The sequence below is a fragment of the Neovison vison genome, chromosome 7 (assembly GCF_020171115.1).
Source record: "Neovison vison isolate M4711 chromosome 7, ASM_NN_V1, whole genome shotgun sequence".
Lineage (NCBI taxonomy): Eukaryota > Metazoa > Chordata > Mammalia > Carnivora > Mustelidae > Neogale > Neogale vison.
The window spans coordinates 118,916,982-118,933,540 of NC_058097.1; the positions used below are offsets into that span (position 1 = coordinate 118,916,982).

At 43.8% G+C, this 16,559-nt stretch overlaps 1 protein-coding gene across 3 annotated transcripts in view; it reads right to left on the bottom strand.

Annotated features, from left to right (window-relative positions):
- PRDM10 (PR/SET domain 10) overlaps window positions 1-16,559 on the bottom strand; it is a 107,984-nt gene that overhangs the window by 63,181 nt on the left and 28,244 nt on the right. The gene's annotated exons all lie outside the window — the stretch shown is intronic.

Genomic DNA, 16,559 nt, shown 5'->3' on the forward strand with positions numbered 1-16,559 from the left:
AAACCTCATGTTGGGGGTAAAGTTTACTTAAAAAGTAAATGAATGATGGGGCGCCTGGGTGGCTCAGTGGGTTAAAGCCTCTGCCTTCAGCTTAGGTCATGTTCTCAGGGTCCTGGGATCGAGCCCCGCATCGGCTCTCTGCTCAGCTGCAAGCCTGCTTCCCCTGCTCGCTCTCTCTGCTTCTTTGTCTACTTGTGATCTCTGTCTCTTAAATAAATAAATAAAATATTTTTTTTTAAAAAAGTAAATGAATGAATAAATACTGAAGGTCAACAACACAGACTAAAATAGAAAAAAAAAATGCTGCAGGTATATCTCTGAGTTCTGCTGATGAGGAGAACAAGGTTTCTAGACAGTAAATGTAGGTAAGTGATGGGTTCATACCCAAGCCTGACTGTGGCACAGCCCAGCTCAGCTGTCCCCTGCACACTTGCTTAGACACTGACTTCCTACACCACCTACGCGAAATGAACAGCAGAATAATAAAAGTCACAAAAACAGGAAAATGGCAGGCAGAGAAGACTGAATTTTTTGGGCCACAATCTGGTGAATATAAATGTAATTCTGTTTCCCATTTGGTTAATGCAGGATCAATTAATGAACAAATCACAAACCTTAATAAACATCAACCTGCACTAAATCTACATCTTGAAATCTTTTCCAAGATAGGTGGGTTTTTTTTCCATTTTTTTTTTAATTTTTCCAAAATAGTACTTTAAGGAAATCAATCTTCCCTTTTGATGATGATAAATCATGGACATGTTAAGACTCATGTGAGATTTTGCTGTTTATTTTTTTTTTTAAAGATTTTATTTATTTACTTGAGAGAGAGAGACAGTGAGAGAGAGCATGAGCGAGGAGAAGGTCAGAGAGCGAAGCAGACTCCCCATGGAACTGGGAGCCTGATGTGGGACTCGATCCCGGGACTCCAGGATCACGCCCTGAGCCGAAGGCAGTCGTCCAACCAACTGAGCCACCCAGGCGTCCCAGATTTTGCTGTTTAATGGAGCAGCCAAGCCTGATATACCTCCTCCCGCCATCCCATTAAAGCAGCATGCATAAACGGGAAAGGTAAAACCGCTCAGAACACCACTACACCAAAGGTAAGGAAGACCACTGGCCCAGATCCAGTCAGAATTTTTCCCATTATTAATGGAAATAAGCCAAAAAACATATTCTTAGACTGCACATGCTCCGATGTCTAAACCAGAATAAGACTCAAAGAAGAAAGAAAGGAGGGACGCCTGGGTGGCTCAATGGGTTAAGCCTCTGCCTTCGGCTCAGGTCATGATCCCAGGGTCCTGGGGTGGAGCCCCACATTGGGTTCTCTGCTCAGAGGGGAGCCTGCTTCCCACACCTCTCTGTCTGCTGCTCTGCCTGCTTGTGCACTCTCTCTCTCTGTCAAATAAATAAATAAAATCTTTTAAAAAAGAAGAAGAAGGAGAAAGAAAGGACTGGAGGGGCTCCTGAGTAGGGTAGGCAGTTAAGTAATCGACTCTTGGTTCTGGCTCAGGTCGTGATCTCAGGGCTATGGGATGGAGCCCTGCATTGGGCTCAGTGCTCAGTGTGGAGTCTGCTGGGGATTCTCTCTCCCTGCCCTCTCTGTCCCTCCTCTTGCTCTAAAATAAATAAAATCTTTCATAAAAAAAGAAAGAAAGAAAAGACTGTAATAAAAGAAAAGACTACAATATCCAATATCTGGCCCTTACTCTGGAAAACAGGAACTGCCACATCACGCTGCCTGGGAGACTCTCCTGAGCCGCTGAGGAGCCTGTCCCCACTTCACCTCAGCATTGTCATCCTTACCCCCACCCAAAATCACCCCCGCATACACTCACCCTGCATACATACACCTGACTCTTCTCCTCTCTGGCAGAGGATGCTGGAAACAACAGGTGAATGCATAAACAAAGAGTTATGGGGGAACTTTCTGGATAAGTGGTAGTGTTTTATACCTTGTATCCAGACTGGGGTTGTGGTTACATGGGGAATACATGTATCAAAAGTCATCAAGCTATTCAATTAAAATATGTGTAAATTAGGGGCACCTGGGGGCTTAGTGTGTTGAGCAGCAGGCTCTTGATTTCAGCTTGGGTTGAGATCTCAAAGTCCTGGGATGCAGCCCCCTGTCAGGAACCCGTGCTCAGTGGAGAGTGCCGCAGTGTTGAGAGTCTCGCCCCCATTCTCTCTGTCCCTCCCCTCACTTGCATGTCACATGCATGTGTCCTCTCTAAAATAAATAAAGCTTTTTGGGGTGCCTGGGTGGCTCAGTCCTTGGACGTCTGCCTTCAGCTTGGGTCATGATCCCAGGGTCCTGGGACCGGGCCCTGCATCCAGCTCTCTGCTCAGCAGAAAGCCTGCTTCTCCCTCTCCCACTCCCCCACCTGTGTTCCCTCTCTCGCTGAGTCTCTCTCTGCCAAATAATAAATAAAATCTTTTAAAAAATAAAATAAAATAAAGCTTTTTAAAATTAATTAATTATGTAATTACACGCTAGTGGAGTTGGTTATTTTTAAAAAAAAGGATACCGGGGTGCCTGGGTGGCTCAGTGGTTTAAGCCTCTGCCTTCAGCTCAGGTCATGATCTCAGGGTCCTGGGATGGAGCCCCACATCGGGCTCTCTGCTCAGCAGGGAGCCTGCTTCCCCCTCTCTCTCTGCCTGCCTCTCTGCCTACTTGTGATCTCTCTCTATCAAATAAATAAATAAAACTCTTAAAAAAAAAAAAAGATACCTTCCTTACATAAGAATACTATTCAAGCACGTATAAAAAGATATTCAGGGCGAGCTGCATACTATGTGAATTATACGTGAACAAAGCTATTATTTTTTTTTAGAGGAACAAATATATTAAGAAATCTAGGAATAAATGTCACCAAAAATATTAAGATACTCATGAAGAAAACTACTAAATTGTAAAACAGGACATAAAAGTTTCAATATTATGAAATCACAAGATGTTCCATATAACAAGTGGTTTATTTGTTTTTTTTTTAACTTTGAAATAGTTTGAGAGAATAGCTACAAAATGGTAGAAATAACACCTGTATTTCTTCAGATTTACCAAATGTTAGCATTCTACATGTTTCCTTTATTTTGTCTTCTCCCTCTTTCTCCCTCTTGCTATTTGAGAGTAAGTTGCAGACACATGCCCCTTTATTACTAAATTCCTAAGTACCTATTTCCTAAAAACAGTACTTTTTCTCAAATTACTAGGAACAAAACCAGAAAGTTACAATGAAATGGTGCTATTATCTAATTTACAGACCTTATTCGTGTTTTGCCAACTATCTACTTAATATCCTTCATAGAGAAAGAAACAACTTTTTTTAAAAGATTTTATTTATTTATTTGACAGAGAGAGACACAGAGAGAGAGGGAACACAAGCAGGGGGAGTGGCAGAGGGAGAAGCAGATTACCCGGATCAAGGAGCCCAATGCAGGGCTTGATCCCATGACCTGAGCCAAAGACAGACGCTTAACAGCTGAGCCACCCAGGTACCCCTCAACTTTTTTTTTCTGGCCCTGGATCCAGTCTGGCATTTCATGCAGTGCATCCAGTTGTCATATCCCTCCATCCCCTCTGCTCTGGAACAGTCTCCTAGTCTTTCTTAGTCATCCATGACCTTGACATTTTTAAAATACCCAGGCCATTTATTTTTCAGACTGTTCCTCAATTTGAATTTGTCTGATATTTCTCCACGGTTAGATTCAGGATGTGTTTTTTTAGCAAGACTACCACAAAAAAGATGTTGTATCTTTCCTATATAGGAATTTGAGACTGTTTTTTCAACTTGGTTCATTGATTGCATAAATACTCAAGTGCATAAATACTGCATACTATGCCAGGCACTGGGACGGGACAAGGACCAAGGCAGGCTTATCCCACACACTCATGAAACATACACAGCTCTGAGTGTCATTCTGTATTTGTTTTCATTTCTAGGAAGCTGCTTATTATTTCAAATTCAAATTCAAAAGGCATAAAAAGGTATGGACAATCTCCGTACCTGGAATCCCTTAACCACCCTTCAGAAGCCACCTATATTATCAATTTCTTGTCTACACTTCCAGAGATATGCTACACATATACATACAAAAATACAGGGCCAGGTGGCTGGCTCAATTGGTAGAGCACATGATTCTTGATCCCTGGGTCATGAGTTCAAACCCCAGCCTGGGCGCAGAACTTGCATGCATATATACATACATAATACATACATACATACATACATATATACATACATAAATACTCAGTCTCTCCCACCACAAATGGCAGCATACTATTGATTCTATACAAAGTAACATCTCGGGGCACCTGGGTGGCTCAGTGGGTTAAGCCGCTGCCTTCAGCTCGCGTCATGATCTCAGGGTCCTGGGATCAAGCCCTGCATCATGCTCCTTGCTCAGTGGGGAGCCTGCTTCTCTCTCTGCCTCTGCCTGCCTCTATGCCTGCTTGTGCTCTCTCTCTCTCTCTCTCTCTCTCTGTCAAATAAATAAATAAATGAATGAAATCTTTAAAAAAAAAAAAGTAACATCTCTGCTGAGCCATGTTTATTCTACAAAACATCATACCTTATACACTGTTACCTATCCATTATTTCATTTCCTCCCACTGCATCGTTTCACTGTGTATACATACACACTAATTTATTTAATCTCCTGTGGATAAACATTTAGGTTATTTCTAGTCTTTTCCTATTACAAACAACACTGTGATGAATAACTTGGAGGCCGTTTTACATTTGTTAGTATCTTGAATTCTTTTTTTTTTTCTTTTTTAAAGATTTTATTTATTTATTTGACAGAGAGAAATCACAAGTAGATGGAGAGGTAGGCAGAGAGAGAGAGAAGCAGGCTCCCCGCTGAGCAGAGAACCCGATGCTAACTCGATCCCAGGACCCTGAGATCATGACCTGAGCCGAAGGCAGCGGCTTAACCCACTGAGCCACCCAGGCGCCCCTATCTTGAATTCTTTTGAAGTCTCTAAGGGAAGATGTTGAATCACTTACAGCCACCGTCTGACTGGTAGGTCATTATTAGTTCTCAAACTCCAACAGTGGCACCCACCTCCCTGTGCCTAGTGCATGAGGGCATAGGGGACACACAGGGAGAAGTGCTCTGACCTGTGAAAACACAGCAGTCAGTCCAAAGCACAGTGGTTAAGAGCTTGGGCTCTGGGGGTGCCTGGGCAGCTCAGTCTTTGTTAAGTGTCTGTCTTTCGCTCAGGTCATGATCTCCAGATCCTGGGATGAAGCCCTGCCTTGGGCTCCCAGCTCAGTGGGGCCTCTGCTTCTCCCTCACCCTCTGTCTCGCCCCCTGCTTGTGTTCTCTCTGTCCCTCTCTCTCTCAAGTGAATAAATAAAACCTTAAAAAAAAAAAAAAAAGAGTTTAGGCTCTGGACCTGGATTTGGATAGCAATTCTGAAACATAACTGGCCTCGCACAAAACACAGATGTTCTCTAAATTCCTGTTCCGGGGCACCTGGGTGGCTCAGTGGGTTAAAAGCCTCTGCCTTCAGCTCAGGTCATGTTCTCAGGGTCCTGGGATCGAGTCCCGCATCGGGCTTTCTGCTCAGCAGGGAGCCTGCTTCCCTCTATCTCTCTCTCTGCCTGCCTCTCTGTCTACTTGTGATCTTTCTCTGTCAAATAAATAAATAAAATCTTTAAAATAAATAAATAAATAAATAATAAATAAATTCCTGTTCCTTCTCTAGAAAATGGGGATCATAAGCTTACTGAGAGACTGACATTAAATAATGCATGTGAGGTGCTTAGTACAATGGCTGTTATGTAACAAACTCTCATATATTAGCTTTTTTAAAAAGGTATTCAATCACATTACATTTTTGTGTCAAACTGGCTCCCCATCTCAATTGTAAGTTCCTACAGGCCAAGGAATGTGTGTGTTCACAAAAGTAACTCTGGATCTGGCACGTGGCAAGTACTCAATAATGTGTAGGGAGTGTTTAAAAAGCTATCACAGGGATGCCCAGGGGGCTAAGTCAGTGAAGTGTCGCATGGTCCCAGGGTTCTCAGAGGAGTCCCACATCAGGCTCCCTGATCCACGGGGAGTCTGCTCGTCCCTCTGCCCCTCCACCCGCTCACTCTCTCAAACTCTCTCTCTCTCAAATAAATAAATAAAATCTTAAAAAAAAAAAAAAAGCTATCACAGTAGCCAGGGTAAAAGAGGACACCTAATTTCAACTGGATGCTCAGGGCTGGTCTCGGAGAAGAGGACACCTGAAGGAAGGTAGAAGCAAGTAAGCAGAAACAGGAAGGAATGGGACACTTGCCCCAGACTGAAATACCTTGTTCCTAATCTTTCCCAAATAAGGACGTAGACACTACATCTGGCATAAAATACCAGTAAACCATAGAAGACAAGATTAAAGAGAAGAAAAAAGGAGATAACTACTTAGCAGATGTGGAACAAAACAATAGAACGTTAATCTACACATAGAAAAGTTTGCAAGACACGTTTAGCAATCAGGATGTGAAGTGCCGTCCAGCCATAGCTCTAAAAATTTTAGAATACCAACAGCAAATAAAGAAACCCAAGATGGTGAAAACTCTTTCATTCAGATAGTGTCTGGAATCCAAAGCAGTGCTACCGATTATCCACTTGGTAGTTCTTTTATTTTTTTTTTTTAAGATTTTATTTATTTATTTGACAGAGAGAGATCACAAGTAGGCAGAGAGGCAGGCAGAGAAAGAGGAAGGGAAGCAGGCTCCCCGCTGAGCAGAGAGCCCGATGGGGGCCTCGATCCCAGGACCCTGAGATCATGACCTGTGCCTAAGGCAGCGGCTTAACCCACTGAGCCACCCAGGCGCCCCCACTTGGTAGTTCTTGAAGATAGAGTCATAAAACCTATTGAGTTTCTCTCCCTATGAAACTACTTAAAACACCAGTGTGACATTCTGCAATTATTTATTATTTAATAAATTGCTCAAGAAAACTCCAGTCTAAGGGCCACCTGGCTGGTTCAGTCAATAGAGAATGTGACTCTTGATCTTGGGGTTGTGGGTTCGAGCCCCACAATGGGTATAGAAGTCACTTAAAAATAAAATCCTTACTGGGGTGCCTGGGTGATGCAGTAGGGTAAGACTCTTGATTTCAGTTCAGGACGTGTCAGGATCATGAGATGGAGCCCCACACAGGGATCTGCACTCAGCAGGGAGTCTGCTCTCTCTCTCTCTCCCTCTCTCTCCCCCCACCTCCACAACCAACTATGCCACCCAAGCACTCCTAAATAAGTCATTTTATATCCTCTAGCATCAGTATCCTTGTTGTAAAATAAGAGGGTAGAGTGGTGGGTGCCTGGGTGGCTCAGTCAGTTAAGCGTCCGTCTCCTGGTTTCAGCTCAGGTCGTGATCTCACGGTTGTGAGATCGAGCCCCATGTCCAGCTCCTTGCACAGTCTGGTTGGGATTCTCTCCCTTTCTCTCCCCTCTCTGTCCCTCTCTGTGCTCTCTCAAATAAATAAATTAAATAATAATTTTTTTAAAAGATTTTATTTACTTATTTGACAGACAGAGATCACAAGTAGGCAGAGAAGCAGGCAGAGAGATAGGAGGAAGCAGGCTCCCTGCTGAGCAGAGAGCCTGATGCAGGGCTCGATCCCAGGACCCTGGGATCAGGACCTGAGCCGAAGGCAGAGGCTTTAACGCACTGAGCCTCCCAGGCACCCCAGTAATAATTTTTAAAAAGAGTATAAAGTGGTTTCTAATGTCTAATTCTGCCTTAAGCTTAGAGAGGAAGCAGCAGAGAACAGAAGCAAATCTGCAGAATCTCAGCTAAACACCCTGGCTCCCAGATGGGCTCCACCATTCACTAGTGTATAACTTATTCTCTGAGTCCTCAATATCATCATAGAAAATGGAGACAGTAATTACCTCCCAGAATTACTATAGGGATTACCTGATATATGGAGAAATTCTAGGCACAAGATCTAGCACAAAGTAGTATTCAAATATGTCAACTTTTTTTTTTTTAAAGATTTTATTTGTTTATTTGACAGAGAGATCACAAATAGATGGAGAGGCAGGCAGAGAGAGAGAGAGAGGGAGGCAGGCTCCCCGCTGAGCAGAGAGCCCGATGCGGGACTCGATCCCAGGACCCTGAGATCATGACCTGAGCCGAAGGCAGCGGCTTAACCCACTGAGCCACCCAGGCGCCCCAAATATGTCAACTTTTATATTTTACAGATGAGCTATCAGCACGTCAGAATTTTCTAAACATTTCATATTGTTTAAAACCTAGCAACTGATCACATATAAATGCCCTGAACACAAGCTTCCTATATGGTAAGGCTTATCAGATTGGCCTTCTTTTTTGTTTATTTTTAACTGCACAATTCACAGAGTCCTGCTGATCTTGATTTATAGGAGATGAGGAAGGCTAGAAACTACCCTAGTGCTGTCCAACAGGCTAGTGCTGACACACTCTCTCAGCTACAAACAGACGTCCTTCAACTCCTCATTGTTTTACCTCTTCTAAGACCTGGAAGAACGGGTGAACCACAAACTGCAGCTTGTCTAGAAAATAGTCACCCATCCTCCCTGCTTTTACCCCTTGTCCAAAATGTTACAGACTTCATTTCTAGGAAAAGAAGGACATGACTGCATTTCTATCTTCTCTTTAAGGGCTTTATTTAACAAATAGTTATTAAGTACTTAGTACATGCCAGGATGTTCTAGGTCCTAAAAAAATCCTTGTATAAAAAAAAAAAAAAAAAATCCTTGCTTCCTTGAAGCTTCCAGTCTATTTTTTCTGGGGTAATGTTATATAGATGGAAGTATGACCTTTAGAATCAGACAAATCTGGATTCTACTCTCCCAAATCTACCATGTGCTTCATAACTATGATGTTAGTAAGAAACATCCAGTCTCCTTGTCTGAAAATCCAAATTATCTGCCCAGCATGGATGTCGTTGGAATTAACAATCTGCATTTTGTCAGGCCTATAATGCATTTTTTTTTCACATTTTAACATTTCTGAACTAGAAATCTATTTTATTACTGTGGTGTCCTGTGGTTGCTGTCTTCAAGGTGTCAGTCAGGATGTGGATGCCACTGCCTGTTGTGTGTGACCTTGCGCACAGCCATTTATTAGTTTGTCCTTGCTTCACTGAGTCATGCGTATTGTCAACACTGGACACCCTGAGTCTAACTGCCATTTTAAACGTCTTCAAGGAGATTACACTATAATTTGGCATTAGAAGTGAAAGGCATGGGAACAGCAGTTGAGCATAAATCTGATTAGGGAAGCAAATATCCATCACTGGGAAAACAACCTTAACAAGCAAAGGACCTGGGTATGGAAGACAGTGATATGGAGGAAGCCGCGGTATGTACTGTCATTAACGAGATAGGGGAAAGACTAGCCTGGCACAGGTCGAGCGAAAAAACACCAGGATCAAAACTCCCAGAATAGACAGTAGCTGCTTGCAGGAGATTCCTGGAGACAGCAGTATTGACCTCTTTTAAGAGACACTGAAACACCAACACTCCTTTTTTTTTTTTTTAAGATTCATTTATTTGAGACAGAGAGAGAGCACTAGGGAGGCATAGGGAAGGGTAAAGGGAGAGGGAGGAGCAGACTTCCCACTGAGCAAGAAGCCCAATGTGGGGCTTGATCCCAAGACCCTGAGATCATGACCTGGGCCAAAAACGAACTGAAGCCACCCAAGAGCCCCAAGAAACACTGCATCACCAGCACTCTTGGTGGCACAGAAATAAGTCAATGACTCTGAGTGAAAAGTGATTCTGAAGAGTCAGACTCTGAAAGTGATAAAATTGGGGCAATACCTTAATCGATTTATTTCACTTACATTTTCCCTTTTATGTGTGCATAGGGTGATGTGATAAAAAATCTATGTCTAAATAAATCCGAAAGAGCTCTTTCAAGAAGTATATAGTAAAAATCCTAAGTGGAAAAAGCACTTGTATCAGAGTTTAACTGGCAAGGCCTTTTCTCCTGTAACAATACATAATGCAATTACGTATCTTACCACTCTCTCAGATTCAGTAAAACCTGGTAATACTTGGGATCACACAGCGTAATGACGAATATTCAAGAAATAGTAGCCATTTTTTTCAGGCTTTGTGAACATCAGATACACAAAAAGGTGAGTAAAAACCCTGCTCCTGCAGAACTCGCAGTGTGGTTGGGGAGATGGACAGCCCACCTCCCAGGTCACTCCAGGTGACACCTGCATGAGAAGAGTGACAGAGCTGGAAAGTAAGAGGAAGGAAGAAGGAAAGATAAATGCAGACTTTTCCAGCCAGTTCATAAGTCTGGTTCGCTCTACACAGAACAATGGAGTGTCCCTGTGCACCCAGACTCCCCAAATGCCTGCCCTCCTCCTGGTTCCTGCAGTTCCCAACACACTGCCACCCCTGAGCCAGATCCCTCATCATCCACCAGCCTGGTTCCCACCACCCCGGGGCCTACAGTGCTGAAGGAAGCCACTCCTCTAAAACCACCCAGGATTAACATTGACGAGCTCTCCCTTCATCACCTGCACGTAGAGGTAGAAAACAAGGCCCAGATCTGCCTTCAAAGGTAGATGCGTACCCCAGAAAACAGCTTGAGCTATAAATACAATTTCCCTATAAAATGCTGTTATAGGGGCGTCTGGGTGGCTCATTCGGTTAAACGTGTGCCTTCGGCTCAGGTCATGATCCCAGGATCCTGGGATCGAGCCCCATGTCTGGCTCCCCACTCAGTGAGAGAGTCTGCATCTCCATTTTCCTCTGCCCTTCATCCCTACTCATGCTCTCTCTCTCTCACATAAATAAATAAAATCTTTAAAAAAAAAAATATTATAGTGAATCCAATTCTAGGACATGGAATAACAAAATTTCAGAACAAGAAGAGAAATTCCAGGCCCGTGGTTCTCAAATATGTGTCGGAGACAGCCCCAGCAATCAATGTTCTTTGTTGAGTACAGTTAAATATTAATAGATTCATTCATACCACAGAATAATGATAGCTGATATTTGTAAAGTACTTAGTATGTGCTAGGCATGTTTTAAATACTTCCGGATGCACTGATTCATTTCATCCTCACAATAACCTATGAAGTAGGTTCGTTACTCATTACCTGCACCGCACAGGTGAGCAACAGAGAGAGGGGGAAGTTCAGCGACTTGTCCGGGAAGCTGAGCTCGTCAGTCAGTCACAGAGCTGCGGTCCCCGCCTGAGCGACCTGGCTGTGGAGTCCGCGTGTTCCGCCACTATTCTACACGGCTTCTCATCCCACAAACTGCAAACGCTTCCCCTTTGTTATGATTCGGCACCAATAACTCCACTACGTGAGCTATACAAAAAATCACATCCAACCTCACTTTATAACTTTCTCAAAAACTATCAAATTGAGCAGACTAGATATTCCCAAGTTTTCCACTTTTTTTCTGGCCACTTGTTCAGTTGCCACCTCCTGGTGCTGGCTAAGATGATTGGCAGCAATAGCAACAAAGGGTTAATGACATTTCAGGGGGTAAAATGTAAGAAAATTCTATACTTTATTTTTATTTAAATAAAAGAACACCTTGGTGCAGCTGTAGAACACTATGGTGGGGGGGGGTGCTGTTGAGAACCAGTTATCTGGAGCAAGTTCTATTTTTTTTTTTTTTTTTTTTTAGCAAGTTCTATTTTATACACGACAAAGTCACCAACCAGAGAGAGCGAGCGAATCACTTCAAGTCACGCAGCAAGTAAAGACAGCCCAGAAGTCAGGTCTGAGACTTATCCGCGCTCTCACCCCTCCACCACACTGGGCTGACAGTGGAAAGGACTTACATGCTTTAAAGCAGAATTTCTTGGGCGCCTGGGTGGCTCAGTGGGTTAAGCCGCTGCCTTTGGCTCAGGTCATGATCTGAGTCGTGGGATTGAGTACCACATCGGGCTCTCTGCTCAGCAGGGAGCCTGCTTCCTCCTCTCTCTCTCTCTCTCTCTCTCTCTGCCTGCCTCTGCCTACTTGTGATCTCTCTCTGTCGAATAAATAAATAAAATCTTTAAAAAAAAAAAAAAAGCAGAATTTCTTACATTGCCTAAAGCTGTTTGTCTTAGCTTTCCTCTTTTTCCTTTAAGTTTATTGTCCTTGACTTCCCAGCTAAACCACCCCAGTAAAGATGAGTACAAGACAGAAAGCAATTTAGGCATGGATTACACTTCAAACGCTAAGAATTTAAATTGGTGGATAATGCTTTGTATATTTCCTCTAAAGTTATGTTGCACACTATATTTTGATTCCCTGGATAATAAAAAAGTATATTTACTAATAATTCAATTGAAATAAAATAAATTTAGCTGAAATAGAAACGTAAGGAACCATCTGTTATGAGTCAGTGATTAAACAAAGCTAGAAAATAAAACTTAATGTTCTAAGGAAAATCAGTGACCTTTTTACATAATAACTTCATCAAACTGCTTTTCAGTTCTATAATTCAATTTTATTTATCTTTTCAGTTCTTAATCTATAATTAAAATTAAATGAGAGTTTTAAGATCATGGTACTTGAAAAAAGTACAGATTTAAAGAGAATAAAATAAAAGGTAAATAAAGACTCCCATGAATATATAAGACAATGAAAAAGGACTTTGGCTGCCTCCATTTTGACCTTAAGCTTTCTGTTGAGTTCTTCATTCCATCAAGTCTCTGGGCTCAGGCAGAAGACTCTGCAGGCAAAATTACCCCCCTCAAGCAATGAGGGCTGCCCTGAGCCAGCAAGACCCCACAGGACTGACCCTAAGACAATGACTGACCTGACCGTCACTACCCACCTGCACTTAGCCACCCACCTTTGCCCCACATCTTCCTTATATAAACCTGAACTATTTTCAGCACTTTGGAGACAGTCTTTGAGATGCTAGTCTTCCCGGTGTTGGACTCACTGAAATAAATTCCTTTCTTGTTTCCCCACCACTTGCTTCTCTGCCTTTGGATTTTGTTAGCAGCCAGCAGTGGAACCCATCTGTTTGGGACCCCCAGACCCAGCTGCTCTTATAGCCCTAGGCACCAGCCACAATGAGACTTCCAGATATAGCACTTCTAATGGTTTAGAGCTTGGTGAAACAAGCATTTTTTATGTTTAACTTGACCTTGAACTATAACACCCCCTCTGCCCTTGAGCTAGAAAGAGCTGCATTCAGGCCAGGGAAGTGGGTCAGGGCCCAGAAACCCAAGCCATACCTCTGGCTTTCAGTCCTGGCTCCACCCTTCACAAACGGTTAACCTTGTACAAATTACCTAGCCTCTCTGTGGCTCAATGTCATCCACTGTAACATGGCAACAGGAGTAGGATCTTCTTCATAGAGGTGTAAAGAGGATTAAGTGAGTTAATATTTGCAAAATGCTTAGAACACTTGACTATGGTAAACACTTTAGAAATTAAATAAAAGAAATAATCATTGGAGTGAATTTTGAGCCATAAATTAAAAATGGTATCGCAAGAAGAAACTAACTAGGGGAAAGAGGGAAGGGAATAAGAAAGGCAAGAAAAAGACAAAAAAAAAAAGACAAGAGGAAAGCAACGAGGATACAGAAGAAAATCTAAGTTTCCCAGAAGAGACTGGGTGGAAAGCAGGCAGCAGCACAAAGGAAATAACAGGGTGAGGTGAAGAGAAGTCTCAGAAGAAATTACTAAACAGGGACGCCTGGGTGGCGCAGTTGGTTGGACGACTGCCTTCGGCTCAGGGCGTGATCCTGGAGTCCTGGGATCGAGTCCCACATCAGGCTCCCGGCTCCATGGGGAGTCTGCTTCGCTCTCTGACCTTCTCCTCGCTCATGCTCTCTCTCACTGTCTCTCTCTCAAATAAATAAATAAAATCTTTAAGAAAAAAAAAAAAAAAGAAATTACTAAACAACGAAGTAGGCGGGGGAGTGGGGCAGAGAAGACAGAGAAAGTCCAGGAGGGAAAAAAAAGAATCTGATTGTTCTGAGGTAACAGGATAAGAATTTGTAGTAAAAGCAGAACAGGAGATTACTCCCTGATAAAGATTTCCTAAGGTAAAAGAAACAGCATTTACAGTTTGGGTTGGGGGAAGAGACACCTGATAGGCTCCCACCATTCTCCCACTAGTAAGGATAATGACCTTTAGAGACAAGTGAGATCCTGATTACGAGCCCAGAACACTGCTCTAAAAAATGCCATAGATGCCATCAACAGATGAAAAGATAAATGCAATGTGGTCTACACAAAGAATAAAATATTACTTGGCTTTAAAAAGGAAGGAAATTGAAATAAAAATAAAATAAACATTATTAAAAAAAATAAAATAAAATAGAGGCAGTCGTTAAGCATCTGCCTTCCGCTCAGGTCATGATCCCAGGGTCCTGGAATCCCATCCCTGCATTGGGCTCTCTGCTCAGCAGGAAGCCTGCTTCTCCCTCTCCCACTCCCCCTGCTTGTGTTCCCTCTCTCACCATCTCTCTCTCTCTCTGTCAAATAAATAATTTTAAAAATAATAAAAAAAATTTTTTAAATGAAAAGGAAGTAAATTCTGGCAGATACTCTCAAGTGGAGGGACCTTAAAATCATGAAGCTAAGTGAAATAAACCAGGCACAAAAGGACAGCTATTGTAGTCCTCCACTTCCAAAGAAACCTCGAGTAGACACCGGAAGTAGAAGAGAAGTTCCCGGGGGCCTGCGCGCGTTATTGTTTAATGGGTAAAGTAACTAGAATGATGAAAAAGTTCTGAAAATCAATAATGGTGATGGTTGTACAACACTGTGCATGTACTTACTGCCATTGAATGGTACGCTTAAAATGGCTAAAGGGTAGATTTCATTTTTTGTGTATTTTACCACAAAAACAAATAAAAATTAAAATTAGAATATGGCATAGATGTTCAAGGTGGAAACGCAGTGCTGCCGGGGTGGACCTGGGACTTGGCTGGTGCCCTTTCCCATGCAGACCATGAAGAAAGCCCATCACTCAGGGCCCCTACTCCTCCCCTTCAAGATGAACCCCGCCCTCCACGGGGCCTGCCTCTGCCCAGCCGCAGTGAACTTGCACCCGAACGCAGCAATCATTCCCAGCTCAGCTCAAAGGGGCTGACCTCCGACTCACCCCTGTCGGGAGTCCCTGACAGCCAGTCGGCCCAAGGCAGCTACCGCGTACAGCGCCTATCAAAGTCTCTGGCCCAGGGCAGGTGAACAATAAATAGCCGCGATTGCCTTTTTCTCTCCCCAAAGACTGACCGACTGACTGGTCTGCGATTTGAGAAAGCAAGAGAGAGACAGCGCGTGCGACCCCAGGAGCAGGGGGAAGCAGACTCCCCACTGGGCAGGGAGCCCGAGGAGACCCGGGGCTCGAGCCCAGGAATGAGGAAGCAGAAGGCAAGCAGAGGCGAAGGAAAGCACCAGCTGACTCCCACCCCCAGCCCTGCCCCCAGCCCCTGCTCCAAGGTGAGATCTGTGATACTCCTCCGGGAAACTTCCAACTATCTTTCCGTTAGCGTGTCCCTAGAGGGAAAAACAACCTTAGCTTGATAAAAGCCAGTCCTCCAGTACTTCTTTAGCATATGAAAGTCCCTTTGGACACCTCTCTTCCGTACCGCAGCCCCACAGTTTATACTCCGCCCTTCCTCACAACCCCAGTGAAGCTTCTCTTTCTGCCCATGCATCGTGTTCTGAACTGTAACAAAATCACTTTTCTGCACCAGAGACATCTTAAGGATTCTTTCTTGGCCGTCTGCTCCTGACCTCACCACCCTTCACCAAGACCCTGAGATCATGACCGGAGCCCGAGGCAGACGCTTAACCAACTGAGCCCCCCCCCAGGGGTCCTAGCAGTGATGCTGTTCCTGCCCATGTCCAAGAAAACCTCAGTCTCATACTTGCCACTTCTTTGGTACAAATAACCTGCCTGACATAAGGGACCTCCAAGACCGTTTTTTGGGGGAGAGCAGGGTGGCCAGGTGAGAGGGTACAAAGGAAGACCTTAGTCCAGTTCACTTTTCCTGTCAAAGGCCCAGTCAGCACAAGGCACTCCGTTGACCTATTTGAACTGGTCCTTTTTGGCCCATCTCCTAATTTCCTAGCTCAAAAACTCCCAGGCTCTGGTTTCTGGTTCGGGATTTATTTCTTGGATCTCTGACTCCTGACCTGATTCGTCTTGGGTCTTACACCATACTTTTTAATGTAAGGACTGGGAAACCCCCTATCCCACCAGCCACAGGGGCATCTACAGTTAACCACTGCCCTCTGATTCTGCCACGGGCCCCTTGGGTGTGGCCAAGGAACAGGGGTGTGCACAGGCGGATCATGGGAACAAGCTATATGGACAGCTAACACGTGTTGAATGCCTTCCATGGGCCAGTCACTGGTCTAAGCAATTAACACTTAGAAATGCTCATTCATTTAATGTCACAACAACCAAATAAGGTTTATTTATTTAATTGACAGGCAGAGATCACAATTAGGCAGAAAGAGAGAGAAGAGGAAGCAGGCTCCCGGCTGAGCAGACAGCCCGATGCAGGGCTCAATCCCAGGACGCTGGGATCAAGACCCAAGCTGAAGGCAGAGGCTTTAACTCACTGAGCCACCCAGCCACC